Source organism: Hemitrygon akajei, chromosome 31 (assembly GCF_048418815.1).
Source record: "Hemitrygon akajei chromosome 31, sHemAka1.3, whole genome shotgun sequence".
Classification (NCBI taxonomy): Eukaryota; Metazoa; Chordata; class Chondrichthyes; order Myliobatiformes; family Dasyatidae; genus Hemitrygon; species Hemitrygon akajei.
Window position 1 is genome coordinate 31,887,159 of NC_133154.1, and position 15,783 is coordinate 31,902,941.

Sequence of the window (15,783 nt, forward strand, 5' to 3'; positions counted from 1 at the left end):
CTGAGATCCTCCAGTAATTTGTATGTGTAATTCTGGATTTCCAGAATCTTTTGTGTATGGCATACTCTGTACTCTAGCCCAGATTTCTCAACTGGGGTTCCTGCGAGAGATTGTGATTAAAATACAATAAACATTGTGTTTTTGAACTTAGCGTAACTGGTGATGCTAGCGCTCACAATGGTGGGCAGTGACCAAGCAGCCCCGTGAGAGGTCTCTCAGCCCAGTAAGGCAGTGTGCAGTAGGACCGTGTTTATTTGGTTGAGTCCATTCTCAGTTTTTGACATGAGTTAGGGAGGTTTTTGATAATTGGTGAGGGCTGTATTGCACACAGGAAAGAATGGTAGGCTGATGACGAACATGAAGTGCATTTTCCGAGTATTGAATGGACTCACCCATTTTTATATTTTACTAACCCCATGTCTGACATTCCAAAGTGGCTGTTTTTGAATTACAATCTTCTGAGTCATTTCACTGCAGTCGGGCAACAACGGATACAAAAAGTCTGTCTTTACAATTAAAGCTACTTATCAATGGGTTTTACATGAACTGGGGATCTAAGTTATCCTATTCCATTGTGCCCAGTCTATGGTAAACAACTTACAAATGTAGCAATGGCTCCGGCACTTAACTACAAATCACAGCCGTATGACTCATAAATGTGCTGATTACTTTAAATGGCTATTTAAATCTTAAAGCAAACAGGGCAAAACTTTTGTTAATAAAGTCACTGTCAGCAAAAGCATAAAGGAAGCAAGTTATCTGGTAGCAATGCTTATTACCCAGAAAAGGAAAAGTAAGAACCTAATAATACCAGCATGTAAAATTATAGTGGGTAAAATGCAGTATGGGAAATAGAAAAGGTTTCATGCTCAATGATGATGAGTCCTGGCCAGCAGAGCTGCCTGAGAAGCAAAGTGGCTTCAATGCTTGGAAGATGAGCCTTCTCCAGGACCTCATTGTTGGAGACATGATCCTGCCATCTGATACCAATGATGGAGCGGAGGCAGCGCTGATAGAAGTGCAACCAGATTGTGGTACAAGACCTAGGGTTCAGAGCCGTTCAGCAGTGTCGTGGCAATGGCAGTTCTGTACACCTGGATTTTTGTGGACAGACACAGCAGGTGGTTCTTCACACACGTTTCTGAAGGCACTACTAGCTCTGGCGAGTCAATTTTCAGCATCCCTTCCAACTGTAGTGTTGTCGGAGACTACACTGCCCAGGTAGGTGAACTGCTCAACCATAGTGAGAGGGTCATCATCAATGGTGATCGGAGGCGGGTTGTAAACGCCATGAGGGAGGATCTTTGTTTTCTTCAGACTGATCGCTATCTCAAAGCTCTTGCAGCCTTGGTGAACTGTGACTACAGCCTGTGGTGCATCTTCTGCGTGAGAAGATCAAAGTCATCCACATATAGTAGCTCAAGAATGGGTTCTTGCATGGTTTTTGTTCAGGTGAGAGGGCGGCCACTCTTAAACAATACAATAAGTCAACGTATAGATGACATGTCACATGATGCTGAAAAGGTTTTGTGTGATAAACTGGAAAAAGAACAACAGCTTCTCTATCCAGGTTGATGAGTCAACAGATTTCACCAGTAAATGTGGTAACATTTATAAGATTTGTAAATGATAAGTGAAATTCAAAAAAACATTTTCTGTTGCAAAGAGCTGCCCAAAACCAGCAAAGGCTGAGATACATTTAATCTACTGTCTTCATATCTGGAAACGAGGACTGTCTTGAAGGAACTACATTGGCATCTGTACTGATGGTGCCCCATCAATGGTTAGCTCCATGAGAAGTTTTGTTTCTCTTGTAAAGAAAGAAAATCCTGAGGGTGTCACTACCATATATATATAACCATATAACAATCACAGCACGGAAACAGGCCATTCCGGCCCTCCTAGTCCGTGCCGAACTCTTAATCTCACCTAGTCCCACCTACCCGCACTCAGCCCATAACCCTCCACTCCTTTCCTGTCCATATACCTATCCAATTTTACCTTAAATGACACAACTGAACTGGCCTCTACTACTTCTACAGGAAGCTCATTCCACACAGCTATCACTCTCTGAGTAAAGAAATACCCCCTCGTGTTTCCCTTAAACTTTTGCCCCCTAACTCTCAAATCATGTCCTCTCGTTTGAATCTCCCCTACTCTCAATAGAAACAGCCTATTCACGTCAACTCTATCTATCCCTCTCAACATTTTAAATACCTCGATCAAATCCCCCCTCAACCTTCTACGCTCCAATGAATAGAGACCTAACTTGTTCAACCTTTCTCTGTAACTTAAGTGCTGAAACCCAGGTAACATCCTAGTAAATCGTCTCTGCACTCTCTCTAATTTATTGATATCTTTCCTATAATTCGGTGACCAGAACTGTACACAATATTCCAAATTTGGCCTTACCAATGCCTTGTACAATTTTAACATTACATCCCAACTTCTGTACTCAATGCTCTGATTTATAAAGGCCAGCGTTCCAAAAGCCTTCTTCACCACCCTATCTACATGAGACTCCACCTTCAGGGAACTATGCACTGTTATTCCTAGATCTCTCTGTTCCACTGCATTCCTCAATGCCCTACCATTTACCCTGTATGTTCTATTTGGATTATTCCTGCCAAAATGTAGAACCTCACACTTCTCAGCATTAAACTCCATCTGCCAACGTTCAGCCCATTCTTCTAACCAGCATAAATCTCCCTGCAAGCTTTGAAAACCCACCTCATTATCCACAACACCTCCTACCTTAGTATCATCGGCATACTTACTAATCCAATTTACCACCCCATCATCCAGATCATTTATGTATATTACAAACAACATTGGGCCCAAAACAGATCCCTGAGGCACCCCGCTAGTCACCGGCCTCCATCCCGATAAACAATTATCCACCACTACCCTCTGGCATCTCCCATCTAGCCACTGTTGAATCCATTTTATTACTCCAGCATTAATACCTAACGACTGAACCTTCTTAACTAACCTTCCATGTAGAACGTTGTCAAAGGCCTTGCTGAAGTCCATATAGACTACATCCACTGCCTTACCCTCGTCAACATTCCTCGTAACTACTTCAAAAAATTCAATAAGGTTTGTCAAACATGACCTTCCACGCACAAATCCATGCTGGCTACTCCTAATCAGATCCTGTCTATCCAGATAATCATAAAGACTATCTCTAAGAATACTTTCCATTAATTTACCCACCACTGATGTCAAACTGACAGGTCTATAATTGCCAGGCTTACTTCTAGAACCCTTTTTAAACAATGGAACCACATGAGCAATACGCCAATCCTCCGGCACAATCCCCGTTTCTAATGACATCTGAAAGATCTCCGTCAGAGCTCCTGCTATCTCTACACAAACTTCCCTCAAGGTCCTGGGGAATATCCGGTCAGGACCCAGAGATTTATCCACTTTTAAATTTCTTAAAAGCGCCAGTACTTTCACCTCTTTAATTGTCATAGGTTCCATAACTTCCTTACTTGTTTCCCACACCTTACACCATTCAATATCCTTCTCCTTAGTGAATACTACACACTGCTTTCTTCATAGAATGGTTGACTTTATTAACAAAGACCAGTTCACTCAAGAATGTTTTTAAAAAAACTAAAAACCTGAACAAAGAGCACACCAATCTTCTGCCACCTGCAGAAATCCATCGGCTTAATAGAAGAAGAGCTCTCAACAGGGTGTTTGAGCTGAAAGGTGAATTGCAAGAGTACTTTCAAGAAAATAGGCCAGATTTTGCTGAGTGTTTTGAAGATGAAGAATGGCTGTAGAAACTAGCCTACTTTGCAGATGTTTTTCATCCTATGAACCACTTGAACAAGTCTCCGCAAGGCCCTGGAGAAAATATTTTGACTTCGTGACAAAATTCTTGGAAATAAAAGGAAACTGAATCCTTGGAAAAATGTTGCAAAAGGAAATCTTGAATTGCTTCCGCTGCTGCTTGGACTTGAGAGGGAGGGAGAATCAGAAAGTCTCGAGTCTTATCGAAAACCACCTGGAGGAACTGCAGAACAAAATTGAACAGTGTTTTTTCTACCTTGGAGAGAAGAGGAAGAACTTTGTGAGATGCAGTCTGATCGTTCACTCAAGATGAGATTTACTGACCTGTGCTTGGACAAGTTTTGGATGTCTATGAAAGAAGTGTATCCTGCCATTCCTATTCATAGGAAAACAATGAAGATTTTTCTGCAGTTTTCAACTTCTTTTCTTTTTTCTTTCTTTTTAAATCTTTTTATTAATTTTAAACAAACATAAATGAAACATGAATACAGAGAGTTAGAAAGTACATAATTAATAGGTTAAGTATACATTCTATAGATGATAATCCATATATAATAACCTCCCAAGCTCATAGTAATTATGAAAAAAGGGAGTTAAAAAAAAGGAAAAAAATCCCCAAAAAAGAAGAAAAGGAAAAAAAAACCTAACCAACATGGGCCGTTGATTGCATTATGTCAAATATACACAGTAGCGTCAATAACTCCGCACCTCCATCCAAATAATTAAGGATAATAGAAGCAGGGTTTAGGAAAAGTCAGTTTAACTAATACGAAAATGTCAGATAAATGGTCACCAAGTTTCTTCAAATTTAACTGAAGAATCAAAGACAACACTTCTAATTTTTTCTAAGCTCAAACAAGAGATAGTTTGAGTAAACCACCGAAATATAGTTGGAGGATTAATTTCTTTCCAGTTCAATAGGATAGATCTTCTAGCCATTAATGTAACAAATGCAATCATCCGTCGAGCTGAGGGGGATAAACAGATATTATCCACCATTGGTAAACCGAAAATTGCAGTAATAGGATGTGGTTGGAAATTGATATTCAGAACTGTTGAAATAATACCAAAAATATCTTTCCAATAATTTTGCAAATAAGGGCAAGACCAAAACATGTGGGTCAATGAAGCTACTTCAGAATGACACCTGTCACAGGTTGGATTAACATGAGAGTAAAATCGAGCAAGTTTATCCTTGGACATGTGAGCCCTATGTACAACCTTAAATTGTATTAGGGCATGTTTAGCACAAATAGAAGAGGAATTGACTAATTGTAAAATTTTCTCCCACTGCTCAGTGGGTATAAGACAATGAAGTTCTTTTTCCCATTCCTTCTTAATTTTTTCTGATACTTCTGGCTGTATTTTCATGATCATATTATAAATGGTGGCTACTAAACCCTTCTGGCAAAAATTCAGAGCTAAAAATTTTTCCATAATGTCCATTGGACATAATTTCGGAAAAGACTGTAACATATTATTCAAGAAATTTCTAACTCGCAAATATCTAAAAAAAATGAGCTTTAGTTAAATTATATTTATTATATTAATTATAATAAATATAATTCAACTTCTTACATGTGTGAGCAAGCTTTTTCTTGATTAACAAGTATCAAGAGCAAGGCTAGAGATTCTCTCATTTCAGTTGAAGGAGAAATCTGTGTGTGCTTATCTCAAGTTCGACCCAGAATTGAGTATTTGTGCAGCAAAACAACAAGCACAGGTTTCACATACTAGGCCTATATTTGAGACTGATCATGTCACTTAGTAAGAAAATGTTATTTCAAAGCCTTGTATAAGATTGTGTCTTAGGCTATATTTTCATTCATATTGCTTTGGCTTATGGATTTTAGTTACTATTCAACATTGTCAATATTTTTTCATGTAGTAAATAGCATTAATTAAAATCAATTTACAACCTTTATTTAAATTATATCTACCAAGCCTACTTTTAGAAAAATTAAATCCCATTTTGGCTTAAGCCAGTTATTTAACAGAAACTTATTATGTTTGCCTTCTGAGTTTTTAAAATGCATGAAAGGGAAAGAAAGAAATTAATTTCAAGAAAGGCCATTGCAGACTGAAATAGGTACTTGCCAAACCTACCACTTCCCCCCACCAGCGTCTGCTTTCAGTAAATCATTTCACCGTTATCTACCCTCAAAGCTGTAGGCTGTTACTCACACTAAGTTCCCAAAACATTGCTGTCAACTGGTTCCCTTGTACACATTCTCACATCCCACACTAACACCATTTTGTCTTACAAGCTTCCAGTTTGTGGTGCACATTTTGGGTATAACAATGAGAAATCAAATTTAACTCTTTCCTTACAAGGACTGAAAACATATAAGTTACAATAAATAAATGTTATAGAAGAATAATGAAGTCATGTTTATGGGTTTGTGGTCCCTTCTGCTAACATTGAGCGTGGGTCCTCGGTCTCCTGTACGTCCATCCTGATGGTATAATGGGAGGAGGGCATTTCCCAGACAAGGGTTATTAATGACAGAGGCAGCCTTCTTGCCACACTGTCTTTTGAAGATGTCCTTGACGGTGGAGAGTCTAGTGCCCGTAATGGAGATAAGGATCTTGATCAGTTAGGGAACTGGGCCAAAAAGTGGCAAACGGTTTTCAATACAGGTAAGTGTAAGGTAAAGCATTCTGGAATGTCAAATCAGCATAGGACATAGGAATGGTAGAGCATGAGGGAGTGTAATGGAACCGAGGACTGAGGAGCACAGGTGTTGAGTTCATTGAAAGTGTCTTCTCAGCTAGACAGGTGGTGAGAAAAGCATTTAGCATGCAGCTGTTCGTCAGTCAGGACACTGAGTAAAGAAGTTGCAGTTGTATAAGTTGGTGAGGACACACTTGGAGTACTGTGTACAGTTTTAGTCACTCTGTGTTAGAAGAAAGAAGTGGTTAATCTGGAAAGAGTGCAGAAATGTTTTAAGAAGATACTGCAAGACCGAGAGGGCCCGAGCAAAAGGGCAAGTTTGGCAAGGTTAGGGTGTTAATCTATGGAATGTAGGAAATGGGGCATGAAATTAGAAAATTGTTTAAACATAGAGGCAGAGATAAGGTGGACTGTAACACTGTTTTTCCTGTGGTAGGTGAGGGTTTTAACTGGGGCACAGGTTTAAAGTGAAGGGAAAGATTTAAAAGTAACCTGAGAGACTACATTTTCGCACAGTTGGAACGAGTTGCCAGAGGACGTGGTTCAAGCAGGCACAACAGTATTATTTAAGAAGCATTTGGATAAGTGCATGAAGGAGAGTGTATTGGGCAACTGAGACTAGGAGGGAGGATGGAGCAGTCACTGTGGATTCGCTGTTCTGGGCCCTGGACTCACTTTGAACTTGCATACCAAGAAATTAGGTCTCAGAACTCATGCTGTGTCAGTCCTCAAAATATATCCACTGTCCCACTCTCTCCCCACAGCCATATGTCAGTCCTCAACATAATCCCACTCTTCTGCTCTCTCCGCACACTGTGTTTTAGCCCTCAAAGAAATCCCACTGACCTATTCTCTCCCCACATTTTGGTGTCAGTCCTCAATCAATGCCACTACACAGCCCTTATTCAGTCCCTAAATAATGACAACGCCCTACTCTATTTCAAAAGCTATCTGTCTCCAAACTGCTTCTACTGCCCCCCACTTCTCCGCACATTCCTGTGTCAGCAGACTAATCCCCCTGATCTGCACTTTCCCCAGAAACCTGCCAATCCCACAGTCCAAAGACATACTGGTTAGTAGGTTAATTGGTCATTGTAAATTTTCCTGTAATTAGGCTAGGGTTACATCAGGAGATTGCTGGACAGTGCACCTCAAAGGGCCGGAAGGGACTGTGCATGCTGAATCTCAATAAATAAATAAATATTGAAATCTACCTCACATCCACTACTTGGGCTGGCAGCTTGTTCCACACTCTTGAAGAAGTTCCCCTTAAACATTTCAGCTTTCAGCCTTAATCCATGACCTCTAGTTGTAGTTTCATCCAACCTCAGTGGAAAATGTTTTCTTGCATATTTTATACCCCTCATAATTTTGTATACCTCTATCAAATCTTCCCACAATCTTCTATGTTCATGAGAATAACGTCCTAACATATTCAACCTTTCCCTATAACTCAGGCCATCAAGTCTCAGCATCACCCTTGTAAATTTTCTCTGCTCTCTTTTAATCTTATTTACATCTTTCCTGTAGATAGATGAGCAAAACTTAACGTACTATTAAAAATTCGACCTTGCCAACATCTTACACAACTTCAACATAGCATCCCAACTCTGGTAATCAATATATTGATTTATGAAGACCAACGTGCCAAAAGCTTTCTTTATGACCCTATCTACCTGTGACACCACTTTTAAGGAATTTATTTGTTTGTTATGTGCCATGTCATATGACGTGAGTGGTCATGGCCGTTCCATAACCATACTTGTTCTTGGCAAATTCTTCTACAGAAGTGGCTTGCCATTGCCTTTTTCTGGCCAGTGTCCTTACAAGATGGGTGACCCAGCCATTATCAATACTCTTCAGAGATTGTCTGCCTGGCATCAATGGTCGCATAACCAGGACTTGTGATATGCACCGGCTGCTCATCTGGCTTCATGTGACCCTGATCGTGGAGCTAGATACACCTTTCCCAAGTGTGACCTGCAGGCTAGCAGTGGGAAGGAGTGCCTTACACCTCTCTGGTAGAGACTTAACTCCACCTTGCCACCCATTCAAGGAATTATCGATTTGTATTCCCAGATCCTTCTGTTCTACAGTGCTCCTCAGTGGTCATCATATAAGACATGCCCTGGTTGGGCTGACCAAAGTGTAAGACCCCCACACTTGTCTGCAATTAAATTCCATCTGCCATTTTCAGCCCATTTTTCCAAATTATCCAGGTCCCTCCACAAACTTTGATAGCCTTCCTCACTGTCCATTACACACCCAACCTTGCGGTCATGGACAAATATGATTATCTACTTTACCACATTATCATCCAGATCGTTGATATAGATGACAAATAACAACGGACCCAGCACCGATCCCTATGGCACACCACTAATCATAGGCGTCCAGTCAGAGAGGCGACCATCTACAAGCACTCTCTAGCTTCTTCCATGAAGCCAATGTCTAATCCAATTTAGTACATACCTCATCTTGAATAGTAAGTGACTGAACCTTCCTGACCAACCTCCCATATGGGACCTTGTCAATGGCTTTGCTAAAGTTCATGTAAACAATATGCACTGCTTTGCCTTTCTCAACCTTGCAGTGGAAATGGTTTAAAACTAGTGTATGAGGGATACTTGACCGTTCTAGAGCAGCTGGGCTTAAGACTGCTGATGCGGGTCAAGAATAACTTGGGATGATAAGCACAGTACCAGGAACTGCAATAAACAGGAACTATTGCCCTGGAGCCAGGAGGGAGTATGCGTCTGGGGGTAAATTATGATTCCTGATAACAGGAACCAAAGATGACTATTAGATCCTCGCTGAGAGATAATTAACATGTCTTTTAAACGATTGATTATATACTGGCTGTGGGATGCTAAACAAAGTTAAGTGAAGTTGTTTGTCTTGCTCTATAAATATGTGTTTTGTATAACCTAAAAATCAGAACTCTGGTGGCGGTGGAGACTGACGCAGACTCTCCATGATATCATGTTAATAAACTCTTAAAACGAAACTCGAAGTCACTCTAGTTGTCGTAGCCTTTCCACGACAAACCTTCCTGGGAGTCAGCTGATATGACAGCCTCAAGGACAGCTTCTATCTTTCTTGAATAGCTTCTATCTATCTTGCTTCATAAGCTTTCCTTTGGACTGCATTGGTGAGGTCAAGAAGGGGATCTTGCTGACTGGGCATCTTGGAGTCTCCATACCTTCCGCCCAGGCTTGTCATGATCATCATCATCACCCATTGTCCTTTGAGACAGACGGATAGCAACCAGTCATGGGACAATTTATAATGACCAATTAACTTAGTAACCAGTACAGCATTGGACTGTGGGAGGAATCTGGAAGCTCTGGAGGAAACCCACAAATTTCATGGAGAGGACGTACAAGCTCCTTACAAAGGATCACACACAAAATGCTGGAGGAACTGAACAGGTCAGGCAGCATCTATAGAAATTAATAAACAGTCAACATTTCGGGCTGAGACACTTCTTCAGGACTGAAAAGGGAGGCGGAAGATGATAGAATAAAAAGGTGGGGAGGGGGCTAAGCTGGAAGGTGATAGGTGAAGCTCGATGGGTTGGAAAGAAAAAGGGCTGGAGAAGAAGGAATCTGATAGGAAAAGAGATTGGATCATAGGGGAAAGGGAAGGAGGAGGGAACTCAGGGAAGGCGAGTGGAGTAAGAGACCAGAGTGGGGAATAGAAGGAGAGAGGAGGGGAAGAAAGATTATTTTACCGGAAGGAGAAATTGATTTACGTGCCATCAGGTTGGAGGCTACCTAGACGGAATATAAGGTGTTGCTCTTCCACTCTGATGATTGCCTCATCTTTGGCACAAAAGGAGGCCACGAACCCACATGTCGGAACAGGCATGGGAATGAGAATTACAATGTTTGGTCACCACAAATGTCCACTTTTGGCTGATGGAGCGGAGGTGCTCGACGAAACAGTCCTCCAGTTTATGACGGGTTTCACCAGTGTAAAGGAGGCTCGATCGGGAGCACTGAACACAACAGACGACCTCAGAGGATCAACAGGTGAAGTGTTGCCTCGCCTGAAAGTAGTGTTTTGGGTTCTGAAGGGAAGTGAGGGAGGAGGTGAATGGGCAGGTGTAGTGCAGGGTAATATAAATGGTGGAACCATACAGAATTCACAGCCACCTACATTGAGTTGGGGTTGTCTTTAGGTGGCAGGTCTGACGTATTGAGGTAATTATGTAAATGATTCTTACCGCGCTTCGTGTTCAGTTTTTGTTGTTCGATAAATAAGTTGCTATGATTTTTCTTATACATAAAAATACCAATGCAGTTTTGTTTGTGAAAATTGACATTAGAGACCCCGATGCTCTAGGACGATTCCAGAATTATTGAAAATGTCGGCCAACGCAGTCGCTTAGAAACTGCTGGATTTTTGAGAGCAAAATGCCATTGCTTGGTTTGTACAAGCCAAGGCTCAAATTGCGCAGCAAGAAATCACCGCCGGCAAGACCATTTCTATGTGGTAGCATCGCTCAGTAACTGCACAGTTGCCAGAGTGGTGCGTCTATTGGATCACACGCCCGAACTTGATACATACCGATCGCTAAAAACTCACCTTTTGCAGACTTTGGACTATCAGAGTCTGAGCACACCGACCTTACCTGGTCTCGGCGATGCTGAGCCTCCAGAGCTAATGGACCACATGCTATCCATCCTGGGAAATCACCTTCTTTGGCTGATAGTCTACACTCAGCTGGGCGGCGGAGCATCTTTCCTGCTCCTTTCTCTCCTTCAATAAGTCCAGTCAGCAAGGGCCCTAACATAAGGACGCCCATGGCTGCGAAACAGACAACACTTGTGTGTTTACACGCACTCTTTGGTACAAACGCTAGGAAGTGTCAGCCGTCTTGCAGCTTCGACAGTACCAGTGGATCGGGACATCAGAGGTCGGGGAACATCATGGGTTCCAGCTGCCAGGTTTCACGGAGCACGGTTTCAGGGCAAGACTTTTTATGCTCAAGTGAGTGTGGTGCCAGCATCGCCTATTGAAGAAAAGGCAAACGGCGACAAAACCTCACAGGGGGCAGCCAGATGCAGACCTACGGGACACAACAGGTGATGGTCTGCTTCAGTGGGCGACACTATACATGGGACTTCGCCTTGGCTAAAGTGGCTAGACCTGCTTGGTGCAGATTTCCTGTGCGTCAAAGGACTATTAGTGGAATTTAAGAACTGCCAGCTTGTGGATATGAAGGACCTGCTCCTTAAGTAAGTTCCTCACAACGAATCTGGCAAACATATGCACCAGGGCATGTGAGTTCACTCGACTGCTGGGCGAATTCCCAAACCTCACCAAGCCCACATTCTCCACTACAGTCACAAAACATGAGATCGAGCACCATAACTAGCCCACCAGTCCATGCCCGCGCACATAGACTGGATCCAGAAAAGCTGACGACCACGGTGGCTAAGTTTGCCAACACGGAAAGACTTGGCATTGTAGGCCGGTTGAATAGCCCCGTGGGTTTGACCCCCTCCCCATGTGGCGATTACCGACGCCTTAATGAGGCCACCAACCCAATTGTTACCCGATCCCACACTTCCAGAAATTTTCGGCACATTTAGCGTGAAAGTTAATTTTTTTCTAAAGGCGATCTAGTTAGGGGAAACCATCAGGTGCCTGTGTGCTCAGAGGGCATTCCCAAAACGGCTGTGATAACTCCTGCCTCTTTGAGTTTCTGTGCATGTTGTTTGGGCTGATGGACTCTGTATTAAAATACTTAGATTTTCTTTTTGTTTATCTGGATGACATACTCGTCACCAATGCATCCACATCCGAACACGTGTCTCATCTACGCACACTTCCCGAGCTAACACAGTTTGATTATTAACCCTGCTAAATGCCAGTCTGGGTTGTCAACCATTGACTTTCTCGCCCATCGCATCTCTGCGGAAGGCGCGAAACTCCTCCCATCAAAAGTAGCCGCTGTTATGGATTTCCCACTGTCTCGACTCATGTACTTCACTGGTCAGCTGACATGATCAGGGCAGTTGATGATACCAAACAAGCTCTTTCCAACGCGACCCTACTGGCACACCCGCTCTCCACCGCACCTATAGCCATTACTGCTGAAGCTTCAGACTATGCTGTGAGTGCTGTTGGTCGGAGGCGTGTGGCAGCCGCTCGCCTTCTTCAGCCGGCAGTTCCGTCGACCTGAAAGGAGTACAGCACGTTTGACCCTGATATGGTAGTAAGTTGGCGGCGCGACTGGTCGCAGCCGCTTCTACAGAGTTAACAAAAGCTATTACCATTATACTTAAACGTACGTCTAATCGTCGCAAGACCCTGCTATATGTAAAGTACCTCAGGTCTACACCGCCAACGAGTTGCTCGCTGGCGGAGATAATGAAGGAGCTTCGCAATGTGCTGCTGCCCGAATCGATGGAGGCTCACGGACCATTAGTGAGTGGCCGTCATGCTCAGGGGTGATTGCAAGACCCTTGTGGACATTGTTAATCTGGTACACTGCAAGTTCAATTCGTTGATTTATTGGAATGGAGAGAGTCTAGGCCTCAGTCTTAGCCGGGGCTAGGTGTGAAGTCACTGTGTCGCCCGTTTGCAACCTCTCGGATTAAGGGGACGAAGCCGTTGCGCTTCACCGGGGGAGGGGGGTGCTGTGGCGCTATGTTCAGAACAGAGTCAGAGCTGCCCTCCCCGTGTTTTTCTCACCAGAAGACAGGCTCTGTTGTGGTCAACTGCCAAATTTTTAGCGGCACTCAATGTACTCGGACCTCAAGCTGCGGGGTCGCTTGCCTTTCAGCTGCCGGGTTGGCCTCCGAGCCATCACGCTCTAAACAAGCGTAACGTAGTTGTGGTGACCGAAGATTTAAAATGGGCTGAGGGGTCTGGAATATATATACATATCTATTTGGCTGTGCCTTTACTAATATTCTATATGTGCTTGTATATGTGATTACTGGGGGATATGGACTGGATATGCATATTCTGGGAGGTGGGGGCGTGTAGATGAGGAGGAGAAGGGTTGAAGACGGGAGAAGGGGTTCATCCATTCGGGATGTGGAATTCTTGCCAAAGAAGTGGGCAATAGAAGAAGAGCTCAGCGTCGTGACGGGCAGGGAACACGTTGAGATGCGGGCAAAGGGGTGGGGGGGGGGGAAAGATAACGCCCTTGCTGAGGTCAGAGCGTTCTGCATCTGAGTCTCCAGGGCCGGTAGATCCGCCACGGCCTTCTGGCTGAGTGTCTGTGAATTGGATCAATGTTCTGAAAACTAGTGAACTGGTGAGGGTAGGAACCTATTTTATCCATGCCGACTACAAAGGAATGAGAAGGGCTTCGGACCGAAACGTCGTCACTACCTCCTCCCACAGATGCTGTCTGGCCTGCTGAGTTCTGCCAGCATTTTGTGTTTTTATTTATTTCCAGCATCTGCAGATTCACTCATGTTGCCAGTATCTCAATACGGTCCACTTTGTTTTATCTTTACAGTCTGAATCTGAAGCATTGCCCCCGCTAGTCGGCGAAGAAGAGAAGTTAATGCAAGTGAACTATCATTATTCCATACACGACAAAAGCGGCTGATGCTGGAAATCCAAGCAACACATACACAAAATCCTGGAGGAACTCAGCAGGCCAGAGAGCATCTATGGAAAAGAGTAAACAGTCGACGTTTCGGGCCGAGACCCTTCACCAGGACCGGAAAGGAAGAGAAGAAATCAATGGAAGAATGTGTGAGGAGGGAAGGGCGAAGTACAAGGTGGTGGCTGAAGAACAAGGTGAACGCGAGGGTTCCGTGGCTTAACTGGTCAAAGCGCCTGTCTCGTAAACAGGAGATCCTGGGTTCGACTCCCAGCGGAACCTTTAAGTTATGGGGTGCCATGTGATGAAGGCGGTTACTGCAAATTAAAGTTTGCATTTCACAATGCGGTGCAAGAAACAAGACCACGGTTCCGCCTAGCTTGTTTACCTTGTTATAGCGTTTTTACAATTATAGGGTTGCTCTACGCTGACAATCGTTTACAAAATGTGGTCGTTATCTGCCTATTAAACTTGTCCTGGTCAGAACAAGGACCAGGACAACTTACTCAGAAACGATTTCACACTACGTTTCCGAAATCTTTCCAATCAAACTCTGAGTAGTTGGCTGGATAGATCAAAAAACCGGATAAACGACGTTACAGAAATGAGACAGAATACATATAGATGATAAATACTTTCACACCCGCTATTTTCGAAACATGGAGGCTACGAGCCCCACGCGCCACAGCGCAATCTGAAGCGTTCTGCAGCCCACAGTAATATCCTAAACCCCGACACCAATATTGGATTGTAGTCAAGCAAGACACAAAATGCTGGTGGAACAAACGTCGACTATAGATGCTGTCTGGCCTGCTGCGTTGCTTGAATTTCCAGCATCTTCAGAATTCCTTGTGTTTGGATTGTAATCATCTTCATCTGTGATTCTTATATTTTGTCTGAAAAACATTTCGGAATTCACTATAACAGTGCAACCACAGTCCTCGTGGAAAAGAGAGAATACGTGTACACACGATGGCAGTGGTGGGATTCGAACCCACGCCTCCTGGGAGACTGGAGCCTTAATCCAGCGCCTTAGACCGCTCGGCCACACTACCACGCTTTTTAATTCATTACACAGGGCATGGATTGGTTTACCACGTTAATCTTGAAAGTGTTACACTGGTGGCGAAAGCTTTGAAACATTCTGCCACAGTGTGCTTGAGACTTGACGTTTTTCCTATTTTCCAACCCATTCAATATTTCTACAAAACGGACCAGAGAGAACGGTGGCACCGAGTTGCCTCTTCAAACTGCCGGGTGCCAGACAATGCTTTTCCAGATATCAGTGCAAGGACGCTAATTTTCACGACTGTTCTCAGTATGCACATGGGACATTAGGGTTAAATGTTCACATTTCCAGCGGATGCGAAGAGTAAAATCACCCCATATCGGCCTATTTGTTATGTTCAGCGACTATTGCACGTGTTCTCCAAAGATTAAGAAAAATGAGATAACGTGATAATATCCCTCGTGCTAATAGGTCGTGAGCACTCGTTGGAGGCTGCGTTGATCTTGGGAGTGGCACAAGGTAAACACGCGGGGGTTTTCAAGTTTCAAGTTTCCTCGATGTTTCATCGATTACTCCACTACTTTCCGGAGGGCTCGACGATGCGTTCTGGCGTCCCAGAACGAACCCCCCCCCCGCCCCCGCCCCCGCCCCCAGTTGTGTCTTACCATTCTCTTGGTGCGCTCTTAGAGCCAAGGAGAGTATTTTTCGCTTGATCCAAAGCCA

At 43.5% G+C, this 15,783-nt stretch overlaps 2 non-coding genes across 2 annotated transcripts; one reads left to right on the forward strand and one right to left on the reverse strand.

Moving 5' to 3' along the window:
* The first annotated feature begins 14,259 nt into the window (after positions 1-14,259).
* Positions 14,260-14,333, forward strand: trnat-cgu (transfer RNA threonine (anticodon CGU)). The gene has a single exon. It is a non-coding gene; the product is annotated as a tRNA-Thr (tRNA).
* A 691-nt stretch (positions 14,334-15,024) lies between these two features.
* Positions 15,025-15,106, reverse strand: trnal-aag (transfer RNA leucine (anticodon AAG)). The gene has a single exon. It is a non-coding gene; the product is annotated as a tRNA-Leu (tRNA).
* Between the last annotated feature and the right edge of the window lie 677 nt (positions 15,107-15,783).